The sequence below is a fragment of the Schistocerca cancellata genome, chromosome 4 (assembly GCF_023864275.1).
Source record: "Schistocerca cancellata isolate TAMUIC-IGC-003103 chromosome 4, iqSchCanc2.1, whole genome shotgun sequence".
Lineage (NCBI taxonomy): Eukaryota > Metazoa > Arthropoda > Insecta > Orthoptera > Acrididae > Schistocerca > Schistocerca cancellata.
This window is the reverse complement of record NC_064629.1, coordinates 213,827,418-213,841,893: the sequence shown is the minus strand read 5'-3', so window position 1 is coordinate 213,841,893 and position 14,476 is coordinate 213,827,418.

Here is a 14,476-nt window from a genome sequence, read left to right as displayed (position 1 = left end):
CGGGGCGTCTCCAGACACGTCTTCGCTGGTCATCGGAGTTCAGTTTGAAGTGGGACTCATCACCGAAGACAATTCTACTCCAGTAAATGAGATTCCAGTCCGAAGACATGTTTGGGGACGATCCGGACAGTGGTGGAATACCGACCTGATTGTCGCCCACCATAGGGCCCTACAACGAGGAGTGAATGTTTGGAGCGCTGTTCCGTTTCGTATAAGGGTTCCGTGGGTTGTCATCCGAGACACCCCTGGCTCAGTGTCAGGTTATCAAGATTTAAGTAAGTTTCAACGTGGGGCTATAGTCGGCGCGAGCGATGGGACACAGCATCTCCGAGGTAGCGATGAAGTGGAGATTTTCCTGTACGACCATTTCGCGAGTGTACCGTGAATATCAGGAATCCGGTAAAACATAAAATGTCCGATATCGATGAGGCCAGATAAAAATCCTCCAACAACGAGACCAGCGACGACTGAAGAGAATCGTTCAACGTGACAGAAGTGCAACCCTTCCGCGAACTGCTGCAGATCTCAATGCTGGGCCATCAACAAGTGTCAGCGTGCGCACCATTCAACGAAACATCATCGATATGGGCCTTTGGAGCCGAAGGCCTACTCGTGTACCCTTGATGATTGCGTGACACAAAGCTTTACGCCTCGCCTGGTCCCACGCCCGGGTTCTCGGGTTCGATTCCCGCCGGGGTTAGGGATTTTCTCTGCCTCGTGATGACTGGGTGTTGTGTGCTGTCCTTAGGTTAGTTAGGTTTAAGTAGTTCTAAGTTCTAGGGGACTGATGACCATAGATGTTAAGTCCCGTAGTGCTCAGAGCCATTTGAGCCTCGCCTGGGCCCGTCAACAGCGACATTGGACTGTTGATGACTGGTATCATGTTGCCTTGTCGGACGAGTCTCCTTTCAGATTGTATCGAGCGGATGGACGTGTACGGATATGGAGACAATCTCATGAATCCATGGACTCTGCGTGTCAGCGGGGGACTGTTCAAGCTGGTGGAGGTCTGTAATGGTGTGGATTGTGTGCGGCTGGAGTGATATGGGATCCCTGACACGTCTAGATACGACTCTGACAGGTGACACGTACGTATGCATCCTGTCTGATCACCTGCGTCCATTCATGTCTATTGCGCATTCCGACGGACTTGCCAATTCCGGCAGGACAATGCGACACCCTACACGTTCAGAATTGCTACAGAGTGGTTCTAGGAACGCTCTTCTGAGTTTAAACACTTCCGCTGCCCACCAAACTCCCCAGACATGAATATTGTTGAGCATATCTGGGATGCCTTGCAACGTGCTGTTCAAAAGAGGTCTCCACACCCTCGTACTCTTACGGATTTATGGCCAGCCCTGCAGGATACATCGTGTCAGTTCGCTCCAGCACTGCTTGAGACATTAATCGAGTCCATGCCACATCGTGCTGCGGCACTTCTGCGTGCTCGCGGGGGCCCCACACGATATTAGGTAGGTGTACCAGTTTCTTTGGCTCTTTGGTGTAATTAGGGCCATCAGGTCCTTTCTTACATCTAACCAGTACACGTCTTTCCCTTGATGGAAAAGTTAGTGCGTAGACTTTGAACCGTTGTCCTCCCGAATTCAAGCCCACTGAGTTCATCACTGCGCTACGCCGGTCGGTATAGTTGATGCTGCTGCAGTTATTGTTGCTGTTGCAGCTGCAACTGGTGCTGCCACATCTTTCGAAACTCGGAATCCAAGCTGCACTGGGAAACCCGCGCGGGAAAGTTACCGTCGCCACTTTTGTATCGTACTGTGTGTAGGTGGAACACAGTTTATGATCACTCGCACTGGGAGTGAAGTAGAGACCGATGGAACATCGAAACATTTCCTGATGTCGATGGCAGCGGAGTTCACGAAGTGAATAGCTAACCAAAAAACAAGTCCAGAGTTTAGCAAAGTCGTCTTAAGCGTGTACCAACAGTCCAGAAACATAACCAAAAATGGTATTTTCTAAAATGGGAAAAATGTGCAAGCCAACTGTTACAGCACATACAGAGAGCTCGTCATCAGTGGACAGCACCACGCGACGTGACTGCTTTGGCGCCGCCGCCGCACGCAGGAGCAAGCCGTGGCTGGATTGTGTAGTACGAGTATGTCTGACCTAGTCTCCATAGCGATGCTAGGACTGGACACGGAATTTGTATGCGCTGTAACTGTTCGTTTGCACATTTTTCACATGTTCTCTCATTTTCGGAAATATTGTTTCCGATTATGTTAAGATGATTTGAAAATGGGTGCAGGCCAGGAACTGGAAATCGAGTGAATGAAAAAGTGAAATTCACAACTTTGGAGTGGTGTTCCGTTCTACTGACATAACTGATTGACCAATTCATACAGTACAATAAGTGTTTACATGTTGTTGTTGTGGTCTTCAGTCCTGAGACTGGTTTGATGCAGCTCTCCATGCTACTCTATCCTGTGCAAGCTTATTCATCTCCCAGTACCTACTGCAACCTACATCCTTCTGAATCTGCTTAGTGTATTCATCTCTTGGTCTCCCCCTACGATTTTTACCCTCCACGCTGCCCTCCAATACCAAATTGCTGATCCCTTGATGCCTCAGAACATGTCCTACCAACCGATCCCTTCTTCTGGTCAAGTTGTGCCACAGACTTCTCTTCTCCCCAATCCTATTCAATACTTCCTCATTAGTTATGTGATCTACCCATCTAATCTTCAGCATTCTTCGCCGGCCGTGGTGGCCAAGCGGTTAAAGGCGCTACAGTCTGGAACCGCGCGACCGCTGCGGTCGCAGGTTCGAATCCTGCCTCGGGCATGGATGTGTGTGATGTCCTTAGGTTAGTTAGGTTTAATTAGTTCTAAGTTCTAGGCGACTGATGACATTAGAAGTTAAGTCGCATAGTGCTCAGAGCCTTCAGCATTCTTCTGTAGCACCACATTTCGAAAGCTTCTATTCTCTTCTTGTCCAAACTATTTACCGTCCATGTTTCACTTCAATACATGGCTACACTCCATACAAATACTTTCAGAAATGACTTCCTGACACTTAAATCTATACTCGATGTTAACAAATTTCTCTTCTTCAGAAACGCTTTCCTTGCCATTGCCAGTCTACATTTTATATCCTCTCTACTTCGACCATCATCAGTTATTTTGCTCCCCAAATAGCAAAACTCCTTTACTACTTTAAGTGTCTCATTTGTGTTTACATACAGGTGTTAAATACAATTAAAATATAAAACTGAATGAAAAGTCCAATGGTCTGCTGTAGCTGTATTTAAGTAACTTGATTAGAGACTCACGCAACAGGTTTCGTAACTTGTAAGTTGCATCTTTTGGTGTATATCTGTGCAGAAAATTATATAAATTAATACTTCGATAATGAGGAAAGACGTTATCTGGTGTACCTTAAAGTACTAGTTGAATAGACTTAAACTAGAAAGAAAATATTATGCATCTAGCTCGGAAACTAAGACCCGAAAAGAACGGGCCTATAACTGTTTAATAAATAAGATTTGTAATTTCATACACTAGGTGGAGAAGGTAAATAATTTCTACTTCTTCAACTGTGAGTAAATATGTTTGTACCTAAGGGGTACATAGTTACTACCGGAAAACTTCTGACCTAAGATTTTTAGAGGTCTCTAGTGCGACCAGATATACAGTTTTAAGCAACCAGAAATACAGTTTTAATGACTGTATGCGACAAGTTAAAACTTTGTGCCGGACCAGGACTCGAACCCGGATCCATGTGTCTCCTGAGCACTGCGCTTCCAGTTACGTCATCTAAGACGTCTTGGACCGACTCAAAGATTCAAATTGTCACCATCCCCTCCCCCTCCCCCTCCCTCCCGGTTAAAGTTTGACCTCGTAACATTAATCAGAAGTTTTGTCGAACTTTCCACTATGGGTGTTGGAAGAATTAACAAACGAATATTAATGCTCGAAACCGTTCCAGCTGTAGGTGCAGTCTTAGAAAGTCATTGACGTGACTCATATTCAAGAGAGGAATGGTCGCATTTCAATTCAGCTGCTCTATTCTTAAATGTTTAAAATGAATACTCCCTACGAATCTTCGCCGACTTTTAATTAATTACTGTTGGCGATAAACCGATAACTGTCGATAAATACAAAGCTAATAATATTATGACAACGTACAGGATGTCCCAAAAGGTACAGTACCACGTTAATGTGATACAGCATCCAAACTAATTAAGGTATTCACACGATATTTGGCTTACATGACCCACTATCTCACCAAGTTTTTATGCCATTCAGTCAATTTCGACATGTGCGCTTCCGTGGCATGTACAACATTCAGCTTGTATTCAAGCTGTGTCTACACTCGGCGCAAAATATCCACAACATCTGTGGCAGTGGCAGCAACGAACAGTAATTTAAATCACTAATGTGGTTGACAGGCTTTTCGTAGACTCGGTTTTTGACATACCCCCTAAAAGACGTCCATCAGTGTAATGGCAGGTGACCTACAAGACCAGGAATTTGGACCTCCCCTGCCAAGTCAGTGAACTGGAAACACCTGGTCTACAACATCTCGCATAGTCTGAGCCCAATGTGATTGTGGACCAAGTTGTTGGAAAAAGACTATGTCTTGGCGGTCAGCAGGTTGTGATAGCGCAGAAAACTCCAGCATATGAAGGTGATTATTAAAATAAACTGTTTTTTTTCTGAGGTAAAAATGTTACTACAATGCGATCAACCATCAAACAACATATCTATATGTCTGTATACGTTTCCGAAAGACCCAGTGCACGATATCCCTAGGGAATTGCTACTCCTCGGCGCCTCAGAAGAGACGTCTGCGGTGAAGGTTGAAAAACCAATCGTATCCGTTCTGTATCTGTTTTACTTGTTCCAGGTCATCCAGTATGATGCTTCACGTTAACGCTTCCTGTCTACGAAAAATTCCTGCACCACAGGCGTATCGACGTCTGCAAAGGTGGGTGATTCCTACTCCGTGTTTGGAAGTTCCTTTGAACCTATGTGCCCGATTTAGTATGAATAAACCATTCCACACACTAAGCCTTTTCTTGGACCGTTGTTATTATGCTTCACTCACGTCAACCTTGAATACACGAAAACAATTCGGAAGGACGACGGTTCAATCCCGCGTCCGGCCGCCGGCCGGAGTGGCCGAGCGGTTAAAGGCGCTACAGTCTGGAACCGCACGACCGCTACGGTCGCTGGTTCGAATCCTGCCTCGGGCATGGATGTGTGTGATGTCCTTAGGTCAGATAGGTTTAAGTAGTTCTAAGTTCTAGGGGACTTATGACCACAGCAGTTGAGTCCCATAGTGCTCAGAGCCATTTGAACCATCGCGTCCGGCCATCCTGATTTAAGTTTTCCGTGATTTCCCTAAATCACTCCAGGCAAATGCCGGGATGGTTCCTCTGAAAGGGCACGGCCTTTCCTAATCCGATGAGACCAATGACCACGCTGTCTGGTCTCCTTCCCCAAACCAACCAACCAACCAACGAAAACAAAACTTTGTGAAGTTGTCTGTAACATAAGTCAAACATGGAGTGAATGTCTTAACTAGTTCGGGTGCTATGACACACTGAATTGGTAGCGTAAGGTTTGAGACACCTTGTATCCACCCATTGCCCTCATACAATATGTTCCTGAATCATTTACAGGATGTCAAGTCAAACACCTTTCAGTCGTATAATTTCCAAACTGTTATTTTATTTGGCTACCAGTTGCGGCGATTTACTACGCCATCTATAGGCTCCTGCCCGACGTGTATGAAGATTTCTGTCTCGGTTCCGATCAAAATAGGGGTCAGCATTCAAATACTAGTATCTGTACACTTCTGTTCGATACAGCGATCACTATAACCATCATCTTCCGACTGTTAAATCTGCCTCTTTCATTCCTTTCCCCCAGTCCATATTCATCTATAAGTTTTCCTTCTCTTGGCTTTCCGACTATTGAGTTCCAGTCACCCATCATCATCAATTTTTCGTCTTCCCTAACTACTTGAATAATTTATCTCATCCTACATTTCTTCCATCTCTTCATCTGCGGAGCTAGATAGCATTTAAACTTTTACTACTGTGGTGGGTCTGGGATTCGTGTTTCTCTTGGCTACAATAATGCTTTCACTATTCTGCTGATAGTAGCTTACCTGCATTCCTAGTTTCTTATTCATTACTGAAACTGCTTCTGCTTTAATCCAATTTGATTTTGTGTTTATAACCTATACTAACCTGACTGGAAGTCCTGTTCCACCTGCCACATAACTTAACTAATTCCCACAATACCTAACTGAAACCTACCCATTTCCCTTTATAAATTTTCTAACCTACATGCCCGATTAAGGGGTCTAACATTCCACGCTCCGATCTGTAGGACGCCAGTTTTGTTTCTCCTGATGACGACATCCTCCCGAATAGTCCCAGCCCGGAGATCCGAATGGGGGACTATTTTCCCTCTGCAATATTTTACCCAAGAGAATGCCATCAGAATTTAACTATACAGTAGAGCTGCACGCCGTTGGGAAAATTTACGACTGTAGTTTCCCCTTGCTTCCAGCCGTTCGCAGTATCAGTACTGCAAGGCTGTTTTGGTTGATGTTACAAAGACCGATCAGTCAGTCATCCAACCTGTTGCCCTTGCAACTACTGAGAAAGCTGCTGACCATCTTCAGGAAGGAAACGTTTGTCTGGCCTCTCAACGGATACCCTTTCGTTATGGTTGCACCTACGATACGGATATCTGTATCGTTGAGGTACGTAAGGCTTCCCACCAACGGCGAGGTGCGTAATACATGGTGGGAGGCTGGTCTCTAATACATTATAATAAATATTCAGAATGAGCACATTAACCTCAGCGCAGAGCCGGTATCGGCATAACAGGGAGCCCTGTGTTTGCTGGAAAATGCGTGGTGTGTTCTATATTTGTGTGGCTGCTGCCAGAATTCTTTCAGTCACTGCCGCCTCCGTATCAACAGGGGTAGAATACATCTGGGCTTTCTGTAGCTCCAGGGAAAGAAGTCTAATGGCGTCAGGTCTGAGGATCTTTCAGGCCAATATGCAGGTCCTCCCCAGCCGATCCACCGATAGCCAAAGGTAGTGGTTATTACTGCTCGGACTGGTTCTGCAAAGCGCGCTGGGGTTCCATCATGCGGAAACCACATCCTGCTCCTATCTACGGGGTATCTCGTCCAGTAACGTCGATAGGTGAAATTCCAAGAACACTCTGTTCTTTGGCCACCTCTGTCGAGAAGCAACATGTAAGGTCCAAGTAAGTAAGTACTCACCCACGGTACCGGGCCACATGTTTGCTGCGAAACGTCTCTCATGACCTCGCACAGCTGCAACACCTGGGTTTTCATCCGACCGTTCATGCTAATTGTGACTATTTTAAATTCCTCCAAAGTAAATTGAGCCTCAGCTGCAAACATAACAACTTCAGGGAAATGAGCATGTTCATCAGCCTGTTATAGGAACCGGCGTATATACTAGAGACGAGATGGATAGTCATCTAGTCCGATAACATGTACTCTGGAAGGACGATAAGGATGAAGCATTTGTTCACATAACACATCCCATACTAACCTATGGCGAATACCGACCACAGCAGCAGTTGGTCGTGTACTTGTCTCTGCACTGTTCTCTAAGTATAACAGCACTTCTTTCCTCAACGTTAGGTGTACGCACCGTCCGTAGTTGCCCGCATAAGCCTTGCTTGTCGTCAGTGTGCTGCTATTTCCCAGTCGAGCGTGTACTGTAGTAAATGTGCGGTAATGTGGACATCTGCGTGCAGGGAAACGTTCTTGGTACATTCGCTGGACTCTTCGACTAGTCATTCTGCTGCTCTATGTTGTAGCGCTCTATGTTTACACAGCAGCTGTCCTGCAGGCACTAGTGCTACCCGCTGTTTACAGACTCAGTGTTTAAGAGCATGACATCACAACATTTCCGCATCTCGAACTAACATTTGGTATAGCAACGTTATACACAGCGACTTCTATTGACTCCACTAGTGTATTACCTAGCATGCTTTGTGCTCACGAAATATGGGTTTCCGACACATGGTTTTGTATATATATATATATATATATATATATATATATATATATATATATATAAAACTGGCCATTGAATTTTTGAACATTCTTTATACACCTACTGTGTGTTAGTCACTGTTTCGTTAGAAGTTTCCTTACAGACACTGAATACCGTGGAAGGCTCCTCCTCTCACGAACTGTTCTACTATGTACATACGTAGCCAGTGCTTGAGCAACTATTCTTGCAAACTTCAGCCATAACTCATCTATATGATTCTGCCTGGAGCTATGTGTTTCGAGTTTATCCCTGAGATGTAACATTACTCCCAATTTATCAACACTGCTGAACATCTATATCTTTCTTTTTGTTTTCCAGTGTGCTTCGATAAACAATGTTGCTACGAGGAGCGTTCAATGATTGATGCAATACATTTTTTTTTCGTTCAGTTTAGGCTCAAAAAGAGTGGAATTTGTTTTGGGACATAGTGGAATATTCCCACTTCAGTTCCTATCGTTTCATTAAGTTCTGATATGTAACGGCGCTATGCGTAACCTTCAAAGTGACATTTGTAACGGAAGTACATTCCAAGCAGAGAGCTCTCTTTGAGTTCGTTTTGTCGGAAAACCAAGGAAGTGTATATATTAATAGGAGCATTCAGAATAAATACGGAGACCTGGCAGTGAAAAAAAGCGCGATGAGTCGTTGGGCGAGGCGTTTGTCATCACCGCAGTATGGTCTCCCTAACTGGTCCGATTTCCTGCGTGCCGCCTTGCCGCACACAGCTGTGACTCGTACAATGTTAGGACGTGCGAACACTCTCATTCGAGGTGATCTACGGATCACAATGAAACACCTCGCTGTATAACTGGACATCTCTATTGTTAGTGCACACACACTCGTCTACCAGTTGGGGAACTGGAAGGTGTATGCCCTCTGGTTTCCTCGCCGCCTAACGGAAGACTATAAAGAGCAACGATGGAACAGCTGTGCGGAAATACTTGCTTTTTACGAAGCTGATTCTGACAATTATTATTATTTTTTTAACGTCGTCACAGCAGATGAAACATTGGTTCATGACTGCCAGCCGGAAACAAAGTGGCGCCGGCCGCAGTGGTCGAGCGGTTCTAGGCGCTTCAGTCCGGAACCACGCAGCTGCTACGGTCGCAGGTTCGAATCCTGCCTCGGGCATGGATGTGTGTGATGTCCTTAGGTTAGTTAGGTTTAAGTAGTTCTAAGTTCTAGGGGACTGATGACCTCAGAAGTTAAGTCCCATAGTGCTCAGAGCCATTTGAACCATTTCATCGCCACTAAAATGAGAACGAAGTTCTCTTTCTCCATGACAATTCGAGGCTTCACACAAGTCTATGCACCCGAGAGGCGCTCACGAAAGTTCATTTGCCTGTTTTTCTCATCCACCCTACAGACCGGATCTCGCACCTCCCGACTTCCATCTGTTTGGCCCAGTGATAGATGCACTCCACGGGAAGCAGAACGTGGATGATGGGGGCGCTAGGCCGTCACGTTGAACGGAGATTATGTTGAAAAACAGCTTTTTGTAGCCAGTGGTGTATGGTGTATTTGAACCCTGAATAAAAAGCATCCTGCTTTCGGAAAGAAAAATGTTGCGCTACTTATTGAATGCAGGTCGTACAACCGCCTTAAGGTCACGTCAGGAACTGGCGGTTTGATTATGAACCCCAGTATCACCATTTAAGGTTCTAGTGCGAAACACACTTGCAATCTGCTGCCGAAGTCCCGAGGGTTATCAGCTACCGTTAATTGCGCCTCAGGCGGAATGCGATCGCGAAAAGCAGCTACGCGTGTGGCGGCGGCCGGCGCTATGAAAAGCGTGCGCGCGCTGTAAATCACAGAATTACTTTAGATAAATCTGGCCGCTCACTTAAGGTAATTGCACGATTGTTGTGGGGGGGAAGGAGCGGGCGCTCAGGCGCCGCATTTAATTATAGAGTCTGCCGGCAGCCATCACCGCGCTGTAATTAGGAGGGAGCGATCACAAAAACCGGTAGCGCTGGCGCGGAGGGGGCAACGCGAGCATTTAATGCGTGCTCTCCTGCCAATGGAAGCGGCCAGCCTCTCCGCGCGTTAATTTTGGTTATTTTCTCCAAGTTAGCCAATCGGGAGACGTGCAGCGGCTACCAGGATGCACGCCCCCGCTTCAGCCAGCTATCTTCTGGTGGAAAAAAAAATTATTTTTTTTCCTTCCTCACTCCGTTCCTCACACCACGCACCCTCCCCCACAGTCTTTGAAATTAGGGAAATATCAGCGTTGCGGCTTCAGAATTCGACGTTATTTAGCTCGGGCAACTGTTCTCACGTTCAGATTCCCCGGGGGTTAATTACCGAGCTCCGCAAAGGTCGACACGAACTGTAATCTAGAAGTTAAAACGCAAAAACTGGAATAAATTGCTCGGCTTACAGGTTGTGTGCTTACGTCCAGCAGCAGATTAATACCCACAGCTAAGCAATTTAACGAAGCATTTGACCGTAGGATGGAGTATATGGAATTACATATTAAGAAATGCACAAAAGTGGGTACTGGAAATCGCTGTTGCGTGACGTGTAAGTACAGTGTTTTGCAGGGGGATGCCATTACCGCTGCTTATTAAAAACTTTCCTAATTAACGGCAGTGGCCGCAGTAAAAACCTATGTTAACCGTCGATTCCTCAGTTTCGTTTAGGAACTGTAATAGGCTCAGTTTTACGGATACAGGATCCACAAACTACGTCTGTCACGCTCAGTAATCAGTTGGTGGCCACCCGTAATCAAAAGGTTTCCGACAAACCGCTGTGTGAGGAAAATCTCGGTCTCTGCTGCAAATAAATAACGCGGCAAGAGAACTCTCGCCAACTCTACAATTGCAGTTCTGGTTCGGAGAGTCAATATTTTTCTCGTTGAACGCTGGTACTTGTCGTTGTGGAAATTCTCTTATTGCAGATTACAAAAAATTGCCCGCTACTAGTCAGATGGAGATATTTTGTTTAGTGCTTTTTCGCAGATAAATAACATTGTGAGACCCTGACTGTATGGGAATATGGATTAATTTTTATAATAAAGCAAAAAGCGCAACTAGCCGCTGTTAATAATGGTATTTATTAGGGATGAATAGCGCCATCACTGGTTTCGAACCTACTGATTCAACCTCAGATGGCTGTAATTTCAAATGTGAGCAGCCGTCTCAGGCTGTACGTGTCGTTTCGACACAGGTAACGGCGCTATTAATCCATAATAAATAGCATAAGTAATTGAGGCACCCTCAGGAAGAAAGGCTCACAGGACGAAATGGTTATTTCAAATAGGACAGCTTAAATACTTACTTTTAATATATTTGAATAACAATCTGATTCTAATATTCAATTATATCTTAATAGGATATGCACTACTGCTAAGTAAATCTTTCCATAACACTAGATATTTTTACCTGCGTTTTTAATGTGAAAAACAATATTTTTGATAAACAGTTATAGGCACTTTTCCCTTAAATCAGAGTCAGTAGATTATCATGAACAAACATTTCTTTCTTCAAATCTTATTTTAATTGTCAGGGCACATTAAAACATAACACTAATATTATTCTTATTAATACCTATGATAAGGGAACCCTCAGAAAGGTACATATTGCGCAGTCGTCATAAGACTGTCACCGTTTCTCACTGATTACTACTATTTACTGTCGCACAACTTCGTCAGGTTTCTCCGTAATGTAAACACGACACTAACTGCCGATGCTCCAAGAAGGATGACCTGCACATAGGCACTCGCTACATTAAATTGATTGAGAACTGCCGCACACACGCACCAAGGATACGGTGCCCTAACCTGTAACATTGCGGTACTGAAACAAAACTTTGGTACAATATTCTACATAACCCGATAATTAATTTTAAAAAAATTCCCGAAAAAGGGCACGTAGACCTATGGACCCTTCTTTCGAAAAATGCCTCAATCATGGCTGGTTCCTGTGTTCACTTTATTGTGAGAATTTACCCGTGTTTTGTTTAATGCAGTGCTTCTAGCTTTAAAGTTGTGTCCGCTTTCAGGTAGAGTTAAACGTAGTATTATTTACAGTTAGTAACACACTTAAAAGATGTAAATTTTTTTTAAAAAATAAACCTCAAACTTCATGCTTTCTGTCGGAGAACCAGTGTACATACGTTAAAAGTTTCGTTTTTAATCCGAGATTGCGAGATATATGCGTCTCTTGCTGAAAAAAAATTTGTTTCCACTGTAATCCCTGATACAGTACTCGTTAAAGTCTGTGCTATGGTAAGTGGGAGGGATTCACCTTATGAGAAAGGATTTTCGAATAGTTATCGACCGCGTGTACCTGAATGGTGGCAAATCAGACTTACATCCACTCTGTAATAACAACGATCCGTCAAGTAAGTTCGAAATGCAATTACACGTCGGGATGGATCAAAAGCAACCCAGAAGATGCTACCAATTAGATAATAATACGGTCGCCAGCCTAATTAGGCATTAACTGAGTTTCTTCCCTATTGGTATATATTCATACAAAACAACAAGTTGTAACACTGCATAATAATGTCGAATTTTAAAACCAGTAAGTCTATTGAACTGATAGTTTCACGTTCTGTACTGATATGGATGAATACATAACACTACACTATAATGTATACTACAAAACTTTATACTGTCTATTAATCTGATTAAAATCGGGCATAGGTTACCCTAGAAATTGCACTTTCGTGCCACACACAAAATGTCAATTTTGACAAAGATAAAACACTGATAAATTTTGACTTTTATATTGACTTTAACGTTTGTTGGTCAAACCACTTTAGAACACTTCAGAATTCAAATGAATGAGGGGGGACCCTGAAACTGTTATGATCGCTGTATTTAAAAAATTGATTACCGAGTTTATTATGCGTTCAAGATTTCCAGTATATCAGTTACTACTCTTTTCATCTTACTTACTGCTCATTTAAATGCCTTTAAATCTGTCTCTAAATAATAAACTTCATTATTATATCAATACTAAAGTTATCTTTCAACTTCGTTAGACCTTCGTTATTCATTTACTGGTTCATTAACAAAACATTTCTTTAAACACCATTCTAACATAGCTAGTTCTGCAAATAATTATTATTAATACAAATTTTCAATTTCAGTTCGGGACACTCGGATTACACAACATTTGGAAAGGACCCTGTCTAGGTTAGTTGTGAGGATAATTAAATGATGGGAAAGTTCTAGTAAAATTTAGTTTATTATTGCACCAAACAAGCACAGTTCACTCTCTGATCCACACGAATACAGTACTAAAAGTTTCAACCTGCTAGTATCGATGCGGCGGTTGGCGGGCGGCGAGATGGAGAGGCACAGAGCACACATACAACTACAGCTATGGCTCTTGATGATCGGCATTTTAATTCTTCTTAGCGTCGCAATACTTTTCCATTTAGTGCCTATGGAATTTTGCCATGCTGTGTGGGCGTTGGAACAGCATATCCGAGGCTCAGTGAAGCCATGTCTTCCAGGAGAGCCTCCTCGCTCCAGGAGGTGTTGCTCAAACCAATGCCAAACTCCAACTACAACTGTGCCCGTTGTGCCGTGCAGTGCCCGCGTGCATTTTCCCGCGCTCGCCTGCCATCCACCTTTTACCGCTCCCTGACAGACCGGGTTCAAATGGTTCAAATGGCTCTGAGCACTATGCGACTCAACATCTTAGGTCATAAGTCCCCTAGAACTTAGAACTACTTAAACCAAACTAACCTAAAGACATCACACACACCCATGCCCGAGGCAGGATTCGAACCTGCGACCGTAGCAGTTCCGCGGTTCCGGACTGCAGCGCCAGAACCGCACGGCCACCGCGGCCGGCGACAGACCGGGTATTCACCCGATGTTTTGCATTCTACATATCCTAACATATTGCCTACGTATGGACCAGACGCACAATTACAATTTTAAACATCTTACAACAGTCTCAACATTTGTTACATTTCAATTCTACACTCCTGGAAATTGAAATAAGAACACCGTGAAATCATTGTCCCAGGAAGGGGAAACTTTATTGACACATTCCTGGGGTCAGATACATCACATGATCACACTGACAGAACCACAGGCACATAGACACAGGCAACAGAGCATGCACAATGTCGGCACTAGTACAGTGTATATCCACCTTTCGCAGCAATGCAGGCTGCTATTCTCCCATGGAGACGATCGTAGAGATGCTGGATGTAGTCCTGTGGAACGGATTGCCATGCCATTTCCACCTGGCGCCTCAGTTGGACCAGCGTTCGTGCTGGACCTGCAGACCGCGTGAGACGACGCTTCATCCAGTCCCAAACATGCTCAATGGGGGACAGATCCGGAGATCTTGCTGGCCAGGGTAGTTGACTTACACCTTCTAGAGCACGTTGGGTGGCACGGGATACATGCCGACGTGCATTGTCCGGTTGGAA